At 35.0% G+C, this 17,426-nt stretch overlaps 1 protein-coding gene across 1 annotated transcript in view; it reads right to left on the bottom strand.

Moving 5' to 3' along the window:
- LOC6579128 (potassium voltage-gated channel subfamily H member 8) overlaps positions 1-17,117 on the bottom strand; it is a 77,567-nt gene extending 60,450 nt beyond the window's left edge. Inside the window, exon 1 of the mRNA XM_032729701.2 lies at positions 16,685-17,117. The gene's annotated coding sequence lies outside the window, so the exon portion shown is untranslated. The remainder of the gene's footprint in view (positions 1-16,684) is intronic.
- Positions 17,118-17,426: the final 309 nt, after the last annotated feature.

The following is a 17,426-nucleotide window of genomic DNA, read 5'->3' as shown; positions in this document are numbered from 1 at the left end:
GCTGCTGCTGTTGCTGTCCCTGTCGTTGTTGTAATAGAGTTTCCGGCGAAACCGCTGCACGTATTGCGCTTATTAATATTCCTTTCAGCTAGCTTCACACAGCGAATGCCGCAATTAATTCTGCATATTGCGCGCCGTCAAAGTTCCAAGTGACTCGCCGCCCGAGCAAAACTAAGAGACTAACTCAAGCTGGTAGTTGGAAAATCAGTTGGATCTGGCCTGGTATTTGTATATGGACACACACATAATATCGCAGCTGTCGTTGATAAGTGCACAAATTGATTTCTAAACGCTTCTCTCCCAAACGAACAATTATTGAAAAAAGTTTTACAATTTTATCAGAGCCCTAGCTCGAAAACTTTCACATTTTATAAAATACATAAGTATTTATAACTGTTTTTATTTTTTAATTCTGAAAAGTTTACATTACACTAAAATTTTGCAAAAAATTTAGTTAATTTTTGTTAGGAACATTCACTAGAAAAAGCCTACTCAGTTAATTTAAAATCGAAAACTTATACTAAATATGTATAAATAAATATAGAAAACAATAAAAATTTTATTTTAATTTAAAATGAATTTTATAAGCAAGTTGAATAACCTTTCAGATAGACCGTTATCAATCTTAACAGAAAGCAAAACAAATGAGTGCGTTGCAGGCGGGCTTTACCGACTGCAGAATACTCTCTCAGAATCCAAACGCTGCTAAAATCATTTTCGATTTGCCATGCCCCCAATATATATATCACGCATATCTTTTTGAACTTTTGTTTTCAAAGTAATTATACATGTTACATTTCCACCATGTATCATTCATATAGACAGATGCACAAAACCAAAATACTCATTTCACTTTCATGAATGAGTATAACAATAATAACTGCCCAGGCCGTCATAAAATGCAGCTTTAAAATTTTCATTCTCATTTTCTTTCCCATTCATCCGAGCATATTTTATTAGCTTCACTTAAGAACAAATTTAATTTCAGTAGCAGTGAATTTTGTTTTTTGTATTTATGTAAAAAATAATAAATAGGCAAATAGAAAAAATGTGAAAAGATTTTGTTGAAGGCACATTGAAAAATACTTGAATTCATTTCGCTAGCCCACGGGCATTTTCGTGGAGCTGCCAATTTGGCATAACTTGGCCAACTTTATGTATACTAAAGCAGCTGAGGGCCAGCACAGGGAGGTCCCTATTTTTTTCTCTCTCCCTCTCCCTCACTGTTTATGCCCATGTGTTGGCGTATTTGTTATTTCTTTCGTTTTCGGCTTCTTCATGTTTTTTTTTTTTTTTTTGTAGTCCTGCTGTTTGCGTTGGGCATTAATGCTGCCAACGTGCTGCGGCTTGCCTATTTGATTTTGATTTTCATTTGATTTTATTTGACTTGGCTTTGGCGTTGCTTTATTTTCGTTCTTGTTTATGCAAAAATATTTTTTTGCCAACTTTAAGCCGGGCCTCGAGAAAATAGCTATTTGAAGTGGAATTTCTCTAAACATTTGAGTGAATAGCAAAAATATTATAGAGAATTTGCATATTGCTGCTGCCTGGGTAAACAATCGAACTGACGTTGTTTACCTTTTGAAAGCTTAAAATGTAATTAACTACAGCTAAAGCATTAAGATTTATCCTTCATTATACAAATTTAAAATTACGCCTATACATTCATATATACGACTTTTGTCTGCTGTTTAATTAAATTGAATGTCTGGCTGCCAATTTTGTTGCACGCAATTTCATGTTTAATTTTGCATGTGGAAATTTTCATTAAATCATTTTTGCTGCACACAAATGAAACGAAGCGAAAGTCTTCAAGAGCTGCTCAAATTTCCAGCAGCCTATTAAAAAGTCAATCAGTGATAAATAACGTATATACATACATATATGTATATACATTTATGCCACTGCAGAAAATACTATAGGAGGCTAGAAAATACTCTATACTGTGTATAGGGGAATATTTAAAAAAAAAATATTGTTTTTGAGTGGAAATTGTATTGTGTTAAAATTATTAAAATTATACATTTATAAAGTGATAAACAATTTTAAATAAAATATATGTTAGAAAATATATCATTTTATTGGAAAAATACTAAAATGTATACAACTATATAAGCCAAACAAATATTAATATATGATTTATGTATATTCAAGTATTTGGCATAAAATCGATAGAATGCCTTAAATAATTGGTTAAAAAAAAAAAAAAAAAAAACAAATATATACAATGACCTATGTAATGATCCAATAAGCTATCAAGAGCAAAAGATTTAAAAGATGTGCACAATTATCAGTATTTAATACCTTTATTGATATTGACAATATTTATTTGCTAATAAATATTTAAAAAAAAATTATTCTAATTAAAACCCAATAAAAAAAAATTAAATAAAAGCGGAAATTTATGCTACAAATCTGTTAAGTAGCAAATACAAAGTTTGATATAGCTTTATAATACTGAACGAAAAGGTAATCATTTCAATATATAGCGAAAGCAAATACAACTTAACGAAACAAATTGTGAATTTCATTAAATGCGTCGAGGTCAGAAATATGAAATAGTACTCTATCAACAGCGATATGTACATACATCTATACTCTATGTTTATAGAGAAACTATAGAGAAATATATGCATATTTATGGCTAGTGAATCTGACAACTTTTACACATGTTTAGATTCAGCTACACGGCAGACCTTGTTGCAATTGCACTTGTTGAATTGTTGTTGAATTATGGAAAGTAAAATCGAAGCACCTGCTAGCTAATGCTTTAGGCCAAAGCTAAAGCAATTTGATAAACTCAGTCAAAACAAAAACTGTTTGGAGCGTTTATTTGGCGCATTCTCTCACGTCTTCAGCCAGCCGAAGCAGAAACATGTGCTCATGTGAATTGGGATTCATGTACTATGTACTACATATATATATTTATGGCCATGCGACACGAACAGCTTGCTGTTTGCTTATGCCAGCCATATGCTATTTTTTGCCTATGCTCCAGCATATGTGTTAACAAGCATATATATATAGATATAGATGTATATATAGATATATGTGCTATTTTAATAATATGGCCAAGTTGAACGGCTGCCTAATTGCGCATAAGCCCAAATCGAAGCCAAAGAGTTGGGCATCGAGAGCTAAAGTCAATTCTTGTGCACTCATTCAAGCGCGCTCACTGACTAGATAATATGAGTAGTCAAGCTGGATTAGAAGTACATAACCTTCTACTTATAACACACACACACACACACACACGAAGGCATCTATTCACATCTCTTGGCTTATGTATTGGCAATCGGTAATGCGGAGCATTTTACGGTTTTATGACTTGCCCTAATGATTGCAGCATTTCTGCACAACAAAGCAAATCCGATAGCAGACTAAAGCAGCTACGTAGAAGATTTTAAGAGACATAATACGTACCGGAAGCTATACGGCTCAATTGGGGTATGATGGACTGAAGGCAAAGGCAAATAATGAAAGATTACTCTAGAATGTTGAATATTCTTATTCTTATATTTTATATTAATTACTTTTATACCAGCTCAATCTAATATTGTATACCAATCACTCTTATATTAGGGGATTAGTATGTCTTATACCAGATCATTTTAAATATATTACATCAATCACTTATACTATATCTTTCTGTCATCTTATAACTGCTCATACAATCTCCTACTCATATTATCATCTTATACAAGTGCATTCTATCTATCTATCTATTCATTTTGTTACACCAGCTCATTTTGATTTATTATACGGTTTATCTTCTACTATATTATTCTGTCTTATTTCGCTATATTATACCAGCTCATTCTGTCATTTAATACTAACTCTTTCGGTAATCTTATACTAGCTCATTCTATCATCTTATACTCTGTCGGTTGTCTTATGCCAGCTCATTTTGTCATACTTTTTCTTTATCATTCTGTCATTTAATAAAGCTCTGCTATCTTCTACCAGTTTATTCTCTTCTCTTCTGCGAGCTCATTTCTCAATTAATCCAATGCTGGGTATATTAACGTCCTGCAGCGGATATTCTGCGCATTTTTTGTTGTTGTTGTGTTTTTCTTCTTGTGCTATCATGAACATGCTAATTGTTTGCAATTATGCTTTGAGGCGGGCTTTACCTTACGAAATGCTCTAATGTAAGCAATGGAAATCGAAATGGAATAGACCATTAAATAAGCACGTTTCAAAGCAGAGCAGAGCACAACAGAGCAGAGCAGGGAAGAGCAGCTTGAATGCCATTGAAAAAGTGCAGCCATCTCCTGTTCAAGGACCAATTGAAGCAATGACAGAGAATAAAAAACTGCCATGAAGGTCACAGCAAATGTTGAATTTCAATTTAAATAAAAAACTGCACTGCACAAACTGCAGACCAAAGCAGTTTATAAGCCACATGAAGCTTCCTGAAATTCGTTAAATAAATTAATGCGTGTTAAAGTACTTAAAATATATGTATATATTTTTTAAATTTTGCTTTCAACGAATTCATGGCCTGTTGCTATGTATTTCATATTTACGCTTCTCTCTTTTTTTTTTTTTTTTTTGTTGCTATTTTCGTTGTATGTTTACTCAACATGTCCACGCCATTTCGTGTTTTTACCTTTCGGCTGTTAATATGGAAATTAATTGCTAATAAACGAGCAGTGCGACTGTTTATAGTAGTTCATCCAGGCAGCGCCATGGCCTTGCTTTACCGATCGCCTTTTTGCCACTGATTCGTCCATATGTTGTGCGAAAATACAATTTTAATATTTTCTCTTTCAATTTACTCTTCCTCTTTTTTCTGCATTCAGTTACAAACAGCAGAATCAATGTCTATCAAAGCACCTGTGTTATTTTAAGCTATATGCTTTATATGCACACACACGCGATACCGGGCATATAAATAAATAAATAAAGAACTACAATAATAAACAGTGAATACGAACGGTAAATGTAGTCGTCTGCCTGGCTCGTTAAGCACCCAAGAGCAGAGTCAAGAGGAACCTATCCATTTAACATAAACAAACCGTTTATTGATGCACAATACAATTGCTTTACTTTTTGATTTTTTAGATCAATGAACTGTCAAATCAGGTTGGAAATGAAATATATGAAACTGAATGGCTGAATGTTTACTTAAACTCAATGGGTTTAATGTTTACTCAAATATATTTAAGTATATATCAAACCAATTCAGTTTCTTATTTTATGAAAGCTACAATTGTTGCAAATTAAATAAAAGGTAATTTAATAAAAAGGTTTAATTTCTATCATAGTTAAATTATGTTATATTATTATTTTATGTTTTACAGCAGCTGCATATAAAAATTTAACATATTACGCCCGTATCAACTTAACAGACAGGTCCAACATTAAAGTCTATTATTATAGATGGCATTTCTGTCTCATATGCATATATATATATCTAAAATATATGCTCCCAAGCATCTGCAAGGGTTGCATATTAAATTTTACATGAAAGTATTACGCCCTCAACATCTGACATTTATATGCCCGAAGGTACATTGAAGCTTTATTCGTGTTATACAATGCGCATAGAATTACAGTAATTCAAGGCAGAGAAACAAAACTAAAAATATTTTTTTACATGCATAAAACGCATGTGTGGGCATGCAGTGTGAGTGTGTCGCTTTGTCTGTGTGCAGGGGTGTCTGTGGGGTTGTGTGTGTGAGAGAGGGTGTCTGTGTGATATACTTTTTTATGTGTTTTAAGTTGCAGCAGCGTGCTAACTGGGGAAACGCAGAAAACAAAGCGTTTTTCAAGGCAGACGCACAGCTGCCATTTTTATTATAAAGTTTTAACATTTTTGTAAAACATATATAAAAGTAAAGTGACGAACATTACAATCGGGCGTAATTACTCTGTATTTGTTTAAATTAATAGGTGCAATGTAACCTGCGTAGAAAAAAATATATATACTATAAAAAATACATTAAAATAAAAAAATATATGTGGTAAAAATAAATAAATAAAAAATATGAAAAAAAAATAAATAAATAAATAACTATTATAACAAATATATATTTAAAAAAAAAATAAACAAATACAAACAGTTTAAAAAAAAAAAAATAAATAAAATAAATCCAAAAATAAATATATTTAAAAAAATAAATATATTTTAAAAAATACAAAAGTTATAAACTATATATATTAAAGTGAATAAATAAATATTGTATCCAAAATTTAAATCTTATTTATAATTTTATTTTAATTATTTGAATTTAAAAAATTAGAAAAAAAATTTAAAATTAAAATAAAAATTACTAGCAGCAACAATTTTTTTAAATATATATTTTTAAAAGTAAACTGCAAAACAAAATGAAAATAATGCGAACCGCATGCTTACATTGTAAAGAACTAGTTCCAAAAGGAAAATCGTTAAATTTCAATTATTATCACAGCTGTTACGAATTTCAATTCAAGCAGATGAAACAAATTTACAGTTTAATAAATTGCAAGTGATGCAAAAATAGGAAATAAGATCTGAACAGAAGCAAAATTCTAACCATCACTAAATGTGATTGACTGTTTTTATCCAATCTTTAATCTAATCTACAATATTATGCGTAATTTGGGTCGCGCCTTGTTGACACTCAATGCCAACGGGCGGGCAGTGCCAGCGGGCAGCCTCTTGAATCACAAGTCGCTGCATCGTAAGTTGACGAGCATGGGTAATCAATTGAAAGGACTTCAAGCCGGACTGCAGAGTCAGGACACATTTCACAGCTGGTGGAACTTCTATGCCAATGGACAGAAGCCCATTTCGGTTGTGCAGCAGCAGCGCTCCAGGGCGGCGAATCGTGACTTTACGGATTATCTGCGCAGCGAGAGAGCATCCAAGTTTTTGAAAATATTCACAGCCATTGAACCAGAGAGAAATGAATATGATCGCATCTACGATGAGTTTAAGGGCTGCTTTCACAAACCCAACGCGCCAGTTAAGAAAAAGCAACGTCAAATATCTAGCCCATCTAAGGCAGAAGGTAGGGGAAAGAAGAACTCTCGATCGCTACCTGATATCACATACAGACAAACCCCAACCCAGGCCATATACACCCATCAGCAACATAAACTAAGTCGATTGCCATTAAGCGAAAGTCGCTGGAAGTCAGCAGATGATCAATTCACAGAGAATCTGTCCGAATTTGCGGATGAACAGCCTCACAAAAGAAAATTGGTCTACAGTCCGAAAAAATCAATGTCAGCGGATGATTATCCAACAGATGAAACGCTCGAATCGACAGATCGGCAGAGTAAGAAAAGAAAATGGTCTAAAATGTTTTTGTCGACAGATAAAATATTTATTCAGCCTCTGTATTTGAACAAATTGACAAATAACAATCTAAAAATGTCTGCAGATGAAATACCCAAATACTCCAAGAAACTGAGCAATAATAGTTCAAAGATGTCTACAGCTACAATAGATATTATTCCTAAGAAGGAATTGAGGAAAACCTCTTCCAGTAACACTTCCAGTAGCAATAAAGTTTTATTTGAAGAAAAACCCAGAAATATTATGCTTAAATATGCGAATCTAAGTGGAGCCAAACCTGCTAAAAATTCCATCGTAACGGGCAATAAAGTTTCAGGTAGTAGTACGATTCCATTGTCCACAGATCCCTATGACAATTTGCCAGAAATCTACAACAAATGGATTAAGTCCTATAACAAAGCACATAAAAGACCTTCGAAACTCATATCCACGCATCGGAGAAGTAAAAGAAGTTCCACAAAAGATAATATGCCTACGTTAAAGCACAAGAAATTGAAGATCTACAAAAATACACGAGGTGAGAAATTCAAAATTAAGCATTTGACTTTGGATGATGTTAAGATCGATGATGAGCACCAGAAATCTAAGAAATTGAGAAGAATCTCTTCAAAAATCAGTTACCGTACGGAGACGCCGATAGAGAATGTTCATGAATTGCCAAACCAAATGGAAGAAATAGAAAGTCCTGCCCCACAGACCAAAGAGGTGCAAGGTAAAGAGGCAGACATCTATGTTATGCCGATAAAGTTGGAGAAAAAACGATGGAAGATCGAACATTGGCGTATGAAAACTAAACGCATATCGTTGCAAAAAAGAGACAAACTCAAGCTCAAGAATCTTAAATCCTACAAAAGAGTAGCAGCTGATAAATCCAAAAATACATCCCAAACTGTATCCGTCACAATTGCACCTGATGTCATTACCGCTGAAGCTTATACAGATATCCCAGCTCTCGATTTGAACGATGATGATAGTCAGGATCTGTTAGCGGATGGACAAGGCGATAGTCGGAGGCCATCCGAAGCGGCCCCGATCTACGAAAAGAAGCTGTCAATCAAGAATTACTATACAAAGCTGGAGTCCAAAACGTATGATTCGGCCCAACAAAAATATAAAAAGATATTAGAGGCCGCACAGCGGGAAATGATTGTGGAGCAGAACTTATGTGAGATCGTCCAACATATAAATGCAAAGGCAAACGCAAGGGCTAAAGCCAAAGTAGAAGCTCTGACCATGACAGACGGACAAAACAATGAAGTTGCAGGGCCACAGAAAAAAACAAAAATACGAAAGACTAAAGGTAAATCGAAAACGGATCCAGTGAAAGAGTCAATGAACCTCGGTGATATCAATTCCGATAGCAGCATCTCAATGATGCATTTGAAGAAATTGAGGAAGTTTCAACGGATGGCCGCGACAGCAGCAAAGAGCAAATCCCAAATGAGTATGAGGCGTCGCTTATCATCACTCATATACGGAAAATCTCTGACGAAACACAAGAATCAATCCCAAGAATCGCTGACAAAGCGCAAACCCCAACAGACACAGCGCGCACAGTCGGAGCCAGTGCTGCAAGGCTCGAAATCGAAATTGACATATTCAGCCGAGACCAAGGACACGTCGAAAAGCAGCGAACATGCAAATAAATCTTTAAGGAAAAGGATATCTATACATTCGGTTCCGACGCCAACAACGAATCCATTCGTCTCATTTCCACACTTATATGGAAGAAAGTTTAGTTTCATGTCGCTCAGCACAAGGGGCTCACAATCATCAGGTGATAGATTAGGTATAGGCAGTCCAGGTGACCATCCACCGATCGATATCGAAGCGCATGTCATCAATTTCATGAAAGCGAACAAAATGACGTGGGACATGTTCAAGGCGCTGCCCCACAACTGGCCCTGCCCCTACGAGTCCGGCATCATTCAGCGCATGCGCAACGCGGTGAAGACCAACAAGAAGAGGACCAAGGCTGCGGCCAGAAAATCGAAGCAAAAGAAGAAAAGAACAAGTAGAAATGTAATCAAAATGCCAGAAACCAACGAACCAAACCCTACCAAAGTCGTCAGCTGTGGCATATGCCGTGGCCTAAAGGCAACGCTGCCCGAGGCGCCGTATATGATGGAGATGCGTAAGCGTATGGAGCGCGACGAACTGAAGCAATTCTATAGATCTCACTTGATGGCCAGCAATCCATGGTCGAGCCGCTCATCAGCTAGTGAGAGCACCCAAAATGCCGAGGACTTCATTTCCCAAACGCCATGGAAAGCTAAGCAAACGCTGACACAGAAGCTGATGGCGTGCTATCAGGTGCTCAGCGAGTGTGAGAAGCGCCTAGACAATAAGTTGATTCAATTGCAATGCGAGGAGCTCTAGCTGTGGCCTGTGCTGTGCTTGAACTAGTTCAATGTACCACGAAAATGAACTAGTTCAAGCACAGCACAGACTACAGTTGCAGAGCAACGCAGCAATCTTTTAACTATAATACATATATATATATATATATATGCATATTCATTTTAATTGCGCAAAAGCCTTAAAGACAATTATTAATAAATAAATTTTACAGAAAAAAAATTTTAATTTTCATTGCAAAATGTGAATACTTCGATTTATGTCAATCAAAATGACAAACATTTCTGCATTTCTAACAATTATAAACAAAAACGAAATTATTTTTATCCAAAAAACACAACAAAAAAATCTAAAAAAAAAAAAAAAAGAAAGTGAACGAAAATTCCTAGTGTAAAGATGAAAGTGCTGCAAAGCAGCGACATTCTGAGTTCCGAAATCGATCGCGCTCAATGTCAATTGCAGCCGTTGCTGCTGGATCGCAGCTGTTTCGTGAGGAAGCTCGGCCAACTGGATCCGTCTCAGATCGACCAGCTCGATTGGAATAATTTGAACAAGGATTTCTGTGAGTATTGGAACTATTTCGCCAGCGACAACAAGAAGCGCCAGCACGTGCTGCGCCAGATTGTCGACCAGAAAGCGAACATCGATGGCAGCATCGAGGAGAAACGTGCAGCATCCCTTCTCAAGTACGTCAGCCAGAGCAAGCAGCAGACGAAGGGCGAGCAAATAGTTTCTGATCTGCCCGTTGAGAAAGCAAAATGTAGAATTTCTGATGAATTTATCAAATGCTTTCGTGACGGGCAGAGCAAAGCTAATGCTACAGTGAAGCGTCGCAAGTGCGAACGACCCGAACCAGCTCCAGCAGGCTACCAGAGCGAGAAGCGTGCGATTTTAAAGCAACTCAAAGTCTGCCGAAATCCCTATGAAGTAGAGCTCTTAAAGCAAAAACTGAGGCGACTCAAGGAGCTGGAGCAGCGCAGGTGTGAGGCTCCCGAAAGGCTGCTTAAGAATAGCAAAAGAACAAGCGAACCAGCTGACAATTTGTACGGCCTCAGCGAAGCTCCAGCAGGCAGAGCTCCCAAGCCACTGAAGGAGAAGTTTCTGCCATATAATACCATACCAGAAAACCATCTGCAGAGGAAAATTCAAGTCGAGCGTAAGGCAAGGCCAACCTATATTGAAAGCATGCACAAATACAATCCATGGAATGCGGCCAATTTTGATGCAGCGATGCAGGCGGTTCGAGTAAAAAGAGTCAAACCCAAGGACTCTCCATATACAACTAATTACCAGGAGCAATTGCAGACATATGAAGCGAAGCTAATGAAAATACAAACTAAGAATCAGCACAATAATTTTGCTAAAGATCAGAAAGTCCATGAAGTACCGCCAGCAAAGGCCAAACCCCAAAGATCCCTGCAGGAAAATAAAAAGAATTTCAAGAATCCAAAAGCAGAAATTTCTATAAATTACTTCAGCAAAGAACAAATACTAAATAGAAGTGAAAACCTTTTAAGTTTCATTAAGAAAGAAAACACATTCGATAAACCCAATGAACCTACTGCAACGAAATCCAACGATGTTTTCCACTTTTCACGCAGACAAAGAAAATCGAAGGGAAGAAAGAGAAAACATAAAAGTCGCGAACCGCGTACGTCAGAGCGCTCAGCTAAACAGCCAGGAAAAACCACAAAAGAAAACCAAAAATCACAGACAACTCCTGCAAGACAAGCAAACGCCTCAAGCACACAGCAATATCGAACAGATCTGCAGACCTTGCAAAACTTTGAAAAGAAACTGAAAAAACTCAAGAAACTAATGAAGAGGAAAAAAAGGGAAATAAATGCAATGATGGAAAATGAATTCGAGCAGCGAGAAATGAAAATGAATAGCGAAAAGGAATACGAAATAAATCTGAAAGTGTTAAAGGCATTTGAGCAAAAAATTATTGATCTTAAGCAAACGAGTGAGGCAAACAAACAATCGAAAAGGAAATCGATTCATGTCGATGCCATTGAGGAACTGAACAAGCATGTCAGAAAACTATCGAAATATAGCATTGATAAGCAATCAACACAAGTTCATGATGAAGACACCAAGCTCAAAGTAATTTTACTTAATGAAAACTTCAACAGAAAATCTGTGAAAAATAGATTGAGCTCTAAGAACAAGGAACAAGCCTCGCAAGCTTCAATCCAACTACACAATTCCGATGACATGTCGTTTAATCGAAAGTGCAAAAGAAGCTCTAAGAAATCTCTTCACTCCCATCAAAAACAAAATATATTGGAAATTGAAAAACTGATACAGAAAGGGAATGAAATTGAAAGTAAAGTGAGTACGCAAAAATTCCAGAGGTTGGGCAAAGAGAATCATCCACTAAGTGATAGACAATTGCATAATCGAATACGGTACGAAAACCTTTTGACTATGTTAAAAAATATTGAAGAGAAGTTGAAAAATCAACAGCTGCGCGAAGTTCTGCAACATGTTAAAAGTCTTCAAAAGTTGATTGACATTGAGCGAAATTCGCCAGAGAGTCTAATTGATATAAATGATTTGCAGCAATTGCAATATCGTGTGGAAAATCTATTGTACTTAAGGAAAATCGAAAAAAACAAATTGAAATTGCAGAGGCAATCTCTAGATAAATTAACTAAACTCAAAAAAACTAAATCATATTTGAAATATTCGAGTAGCACCAAATATTTGGCAAGTGTAAAAAAAATGCAAATGCTTAAAGAGCGTGCAACTGATTATTCTTCTTCTTCTTCTGCTAAAGATTGCCGAGGTCAGGAAGTCAAACGTAGCAGAAGACAAAGCCGTATTTTAGGTGGCAACAACAACAGTTTAGTTTCTCTAGCCACAAATTTGGATACCCAAACATTGGCAGCCAATGCAGCGCCTGAGCAAGTGGAAGCAATTCTACCGCAGGATTTGCAAAATTTTCTAATTGAACAAAGAAGACGAAATAGTCATGCGAGTATTGAAAGCACACAGATGAAATTAGATGCAATAGACAAAACAGTGGCGAATCACAATCAGAATAATGCAGAAACTTTCGAAATGCCAGCAGATGAAAAGCACGAAATTCGCACATTTTTGTCGTTGAACAAAGTCGTTGCCTATAAAAATCCTTATGGACCACAGAAGACGATCGATAATGTTATGCAAACTGATAGGCAGAGGACAAGCACCGACGGCCATTGGCCAATGGCAAATGCTCAATTGCCAATGCCATTCGTTGCGCCAATAGCCAAAATATCACTGCAAAATCTGGTTAAAAAAACACAAACTAAAGAGAGAGACAAGCAAAGGAAATCTCTGGAGAAACATCCAATGCATCATTCCCATCCAACACAGACAAGATCGAAAAGTCTTGAACTGCTGCAGCTAGCCAACCCCAAGCTGCAGAAACAATCGAGTTACTCGACCCAAACCATTTCGAGCGTCAACGAACAATCGAAGCGGAGCACCAAACCAAAAATGACCACGATAGAGAGTGAAGATCAGTTAGCAATCGAAGAAGAAGAAGAATCGCGAAATGATAGTGAAATATGGGATATATTGAAGCAACATCCCCAACTGCCCATGCAGCCGTATATGCACGAAATGCTGCGCAAGCTAAAGACACTCGATCTGCGCATCTATTACCGCCAGATGATGAGGTCCAGCTGCAGCGCTGCGAGTGAACAACAAAACTCTTCCAATTTAAGTATCTGCGGGAATTGATCACATCAAGCAAGAGCTAAACTAGCAATAGACTTTTGAGATTCGACTTCAATTTGTGCAGAGACCTAAATGGGAAAAGGTGAAAAGTTTTTGTTCTGTCCGAGCCACACAAAGTGTACAATTTCTGTGTGTATAATAAATTTTAAAAGTAATATTATAGTTATTTATTTATTTATTTTATGGCGAAGAATATGTTTATTTAGTAATTTAAAAATCTTTTTAATTATTTTATTTTATTATTTTTATTACTACTTTTTTTTTCTTAAATTCTGCTCAAAGCTCTTCAATTTAGTAAACAAATTTTGATAACTAGATTTAAATAGCAATAAATGTAAAATTCAACATTATTATGATATATATAGATAGAAAATTATATAGGAATATTTTTTTTTTTTTTTTTTTTTTTATTTATTTATTTTTTTTTTTTTTTTTTTTTGTAAAGATTACATAAAATATTTATTAGTTTAATATATAGTTGATTCTATATTAGTAATTCTATAAAACCTTAGTTATATTCTATAGTATTTTGCTTTCCGTTCGATCGCTCTTGATTTTCTTATAAATAATTTGGTAAGCAACGGAAAATCATTATTATTCAAGCTGTCTGATTAAGAGTTATTTCTACTTATATGTGCACACGCAAAAGAACAGTTTTAAATATTCATGGGTTAACCTTTTCGTGACTCTAGAGATGTTTCGCCTTATGCAAATGCCAAACTGTTTGAATAATGTCAGGTGCATCGCATCAAACGTGAACCGCTTGAACCGCCATTGCGTTGTTCTACTTTTTTTTTGTATTCATGTTAAGCTTTTTTTATCTTTTTTTTTTTTTATTTCTTTATTTAAGTATTTTTAGCATTTTTTTAGTATTTTTACTGTGCTAAAGGCAATGCACAACAACCATTTTATAAGCTGGCGCGTTTACAAGCCAGCAAACAAAAATAATCACAACGGGGCTAAAGCAAAAACATAAAACTATAGCAACTTAAAAACAAAAAGTTAGACCACAAAATACCCTATAAAAATCGGAAATTTATATACGCTGGTTTTTTTTAATATTTTTTTAATTAGAAATCAATTTGAACTATTGAAAAATGTATGAAAAGATTTATAAATATATAAAAACAAATGTTTATTCAAGCGTCCATGCCCACATCAATTGTCCATTGCCTACGGATTATCTATAATTTATTGAACTTTAGCTAAGCGTAAACAGGACTGAAGTTAAGACCCATAAAATATCCGCTTATTCCAATTTAGATAAACCCATGACCCAAAATTTTATGTTTGCGTAGTAGTAAAATCAGAGCAACAACTGCGTGTTAGTCCCTGGACAAAAACAAAAATGAAATGAAAACTCGGTCAAGTGCCTTAGATAGACAGCCAAAGCGAAATATGTGCATAAAAACAAAATATGTGCATAACAAAATTTAAATTTTAATAAAAAAATAAATAAATAAAAAACTGCGGAAAAAACTGCAACTAGCTGTTGTTTCTAGTTTGTTAATTTTGATGCTAAGCAATGTGCGTTTATTGTCGAGTTTTTTATGGCTGCCTTTTATGGCTTTAAGCCACAGCCAGCTAGAAAGCCATGCAGAGAGAGTGAGAGAGACAGAGAGCGCCCTGAAATGTATGCTATGGAAATTTTTTTCAGAGCTCAGAGTGCAAACAGCTTGGGCCGGAAGGGAGGTGGGGTAAGGAGGGGTCACGCGGCTGAAGTTGAGGTTCAGCTGTTGATATTAATGCTGATGACAGGTGCTGGCAGAAGCTGTCGGCCCGGCCAGGTGAGGAAATTCATTTACGACCAATTAAATAGCTGACGCAATGGCGAGCAGAAAACGTAAATGAAATTATGAAATGTGCGCGCTCTACCTCTGTCTATATCTAGCTCCCCCTCACCCTCACTCTCTCCCTCACTCTGTGCGTGTGTAACTCATAAATTGGCTTAATTTATATATTTAACGAGCTAGCCAATTAAATACATTCAATTTGTGTGTTTTTTATAATTTCAACAAGAAATTTTTTAATTCGCCTGAATGTTTGTGTTAATTGTTCATTTCATTAGGTTGGCTTTGCAAATGAAATTATACTCTAATTATATAATTTAAATCTGTTTTCGCCACCACATGCCGATATACTTGGCAAAGTTACTAACTAATGTGTATCTATCAAGAAATTCATTCGAATTCCAGATTTAACATTCATTTTCCAAGCAGTTCTGCTTAATTCCAAATAAAATTCTTGGAACTCATTCCGCTTTTAGTATATAATTAATGCTAAAATAATTAGAAATTGTGCATATTTCATAAATTTAGATGTGAAGTTGGACTTGGAATGTGTATAGTATACTAAGAAAGTTAGACTAAACTGTTATCTTAGCAGCTGTATTTTAATTAGAATTTCTGAGTTTGTTAATCAAAAATACTCTCACTCGTTATTCAGCTCTTATAATTATATGCGAAGCATAAAAACTGGACGTTTGCTACACTTGCCTCAGCTCTCTCTTTGCAAACTGAAAATTCTCCAAATGCTATTGCTTGCAAATATTGACAAGGTGTAGAGAAAACGTCAGTCATTCGGCAAATCATTTGATCAAACAGAAAATATAATATTACATATCAAAAAGTTCTCAATACAAATTATTACTTTGTATATCATATATACGTCTAAAGGAAATCAACTAAGCCATCTCTTTGAGATAGATTTTCATTCCTAGAATTATGTATATAAAATATATATATCACATTTCTATAATAATATTAAATATTTTTGCACAGCTTCAATTTTCCCTTAAATTCCAAAAGCCAATTAGATTTCAGTTTAAATCCATTTTGTCATTCAATACAAATCAAGGAATATTAATTTCCGCAATTTCCACGGCGCAGAAAATTCAACTTATTAGCCTTTGACATTTATATTAATTTATTTTTTGCTTCACAATTTTTTTTTTTTTTTTTTTTTTTTTGCCAATTAAATTGCGTTAAGCCAAAAATGTTTGCCAATCAGTGGCACGTAATACACACTCACACACGCACGCACACACACGCACGCATAGACAAGCATCAATCAATCATACGCCGCGTGCACCGTTGCCATATCAAAAATGTCTTCATGATAATGTCGCTCAATAATCACATCCACCGCAAAAACCGCAAAAAAAAAATATGGAAAATTTGCACATATTCCCGCGAAATAGCGTGTGAGTGTGTGTGTGGGTGGCACATTTCAATGCGGCTTTGAAATGCAAATAAGTGCGTGTAAAGCGAATTTCGTACACAAGTCGCAAATCAAAGTGCACACACCTACCTTTTCGTCTCGAACAGCTGCGCGTGAGAGCAGCTCGAATTTTGTTCTTTGCTTCCTTCTGCGGTTTTGGCCTTCAGGCAGCGGCCTGTTTAGCGGTTGTAATTGTTGTTGTTGTTGTTGTTTTGTCGCTTGTTGCTTGTTGCTTCTTCAATATTGGTTACACATATATAAACACTTTTTTTTAACTGACATTGCGCAAATTCGTTTGAGGTGGCATGAAAAATAAATCAAGCAAGCGACATAAAAAAAAATGTATTAAAATATGAAAAGCAAAGAGCGCGTGAAAGACTTTCCAAAAGGAAAAGATAACAGCTTAGTTGATAAACATTTTGGTACAGTAAAAGCACGCTGAAAGGCTACAAGGCTTGTTGACAGGATTTTCTTAAATCGGTCCTATCATTATTTAGAAACTATTTAAAATAACAAAAAAAAAAATAAATAAATAAATAAAAATATTAAAGTTTAAAAGCCTTAAAAAATTTGTTTGTTTAATTTTTGGTATTTTACTATTCATACTGTTTAGTTAACATTTTTTAACAAATACCTCGGAAATTTAAACTTTAAAGTTTATTTAAAATTTGTATTTAGTCAATGGATTTAAATTTTGTCTACTACAATTGCATTTCATTTTTTTCTGAAAAATGACAAAAAAAATATATATATAACAATTTATAATACTTTTTAATTGTATGTTTAATATTAAAAAAAAAAAATACAAAGAAAAAATCAGATAAATATGTTT

Source organism: Drosophila mojavensis, unplaced genomic scaffold (assembly GCF_018153725.1).
Source record: "Drosophila mojavensis isolate 15081-1352.22 unplaced genomic scaffold, ASM1815372v1 contig_80, whole genome shotgun sequence".
NCBI classification, from domain to species: Eukaryota; Metazoa; Arthropoda; class Insecta; order Diptera; family Drosophilidae; genus Drosophila; species Drosophila mojavensis.
This window is presented reverse-complemented; position numbering and strand designations above follow the sequence as displayed.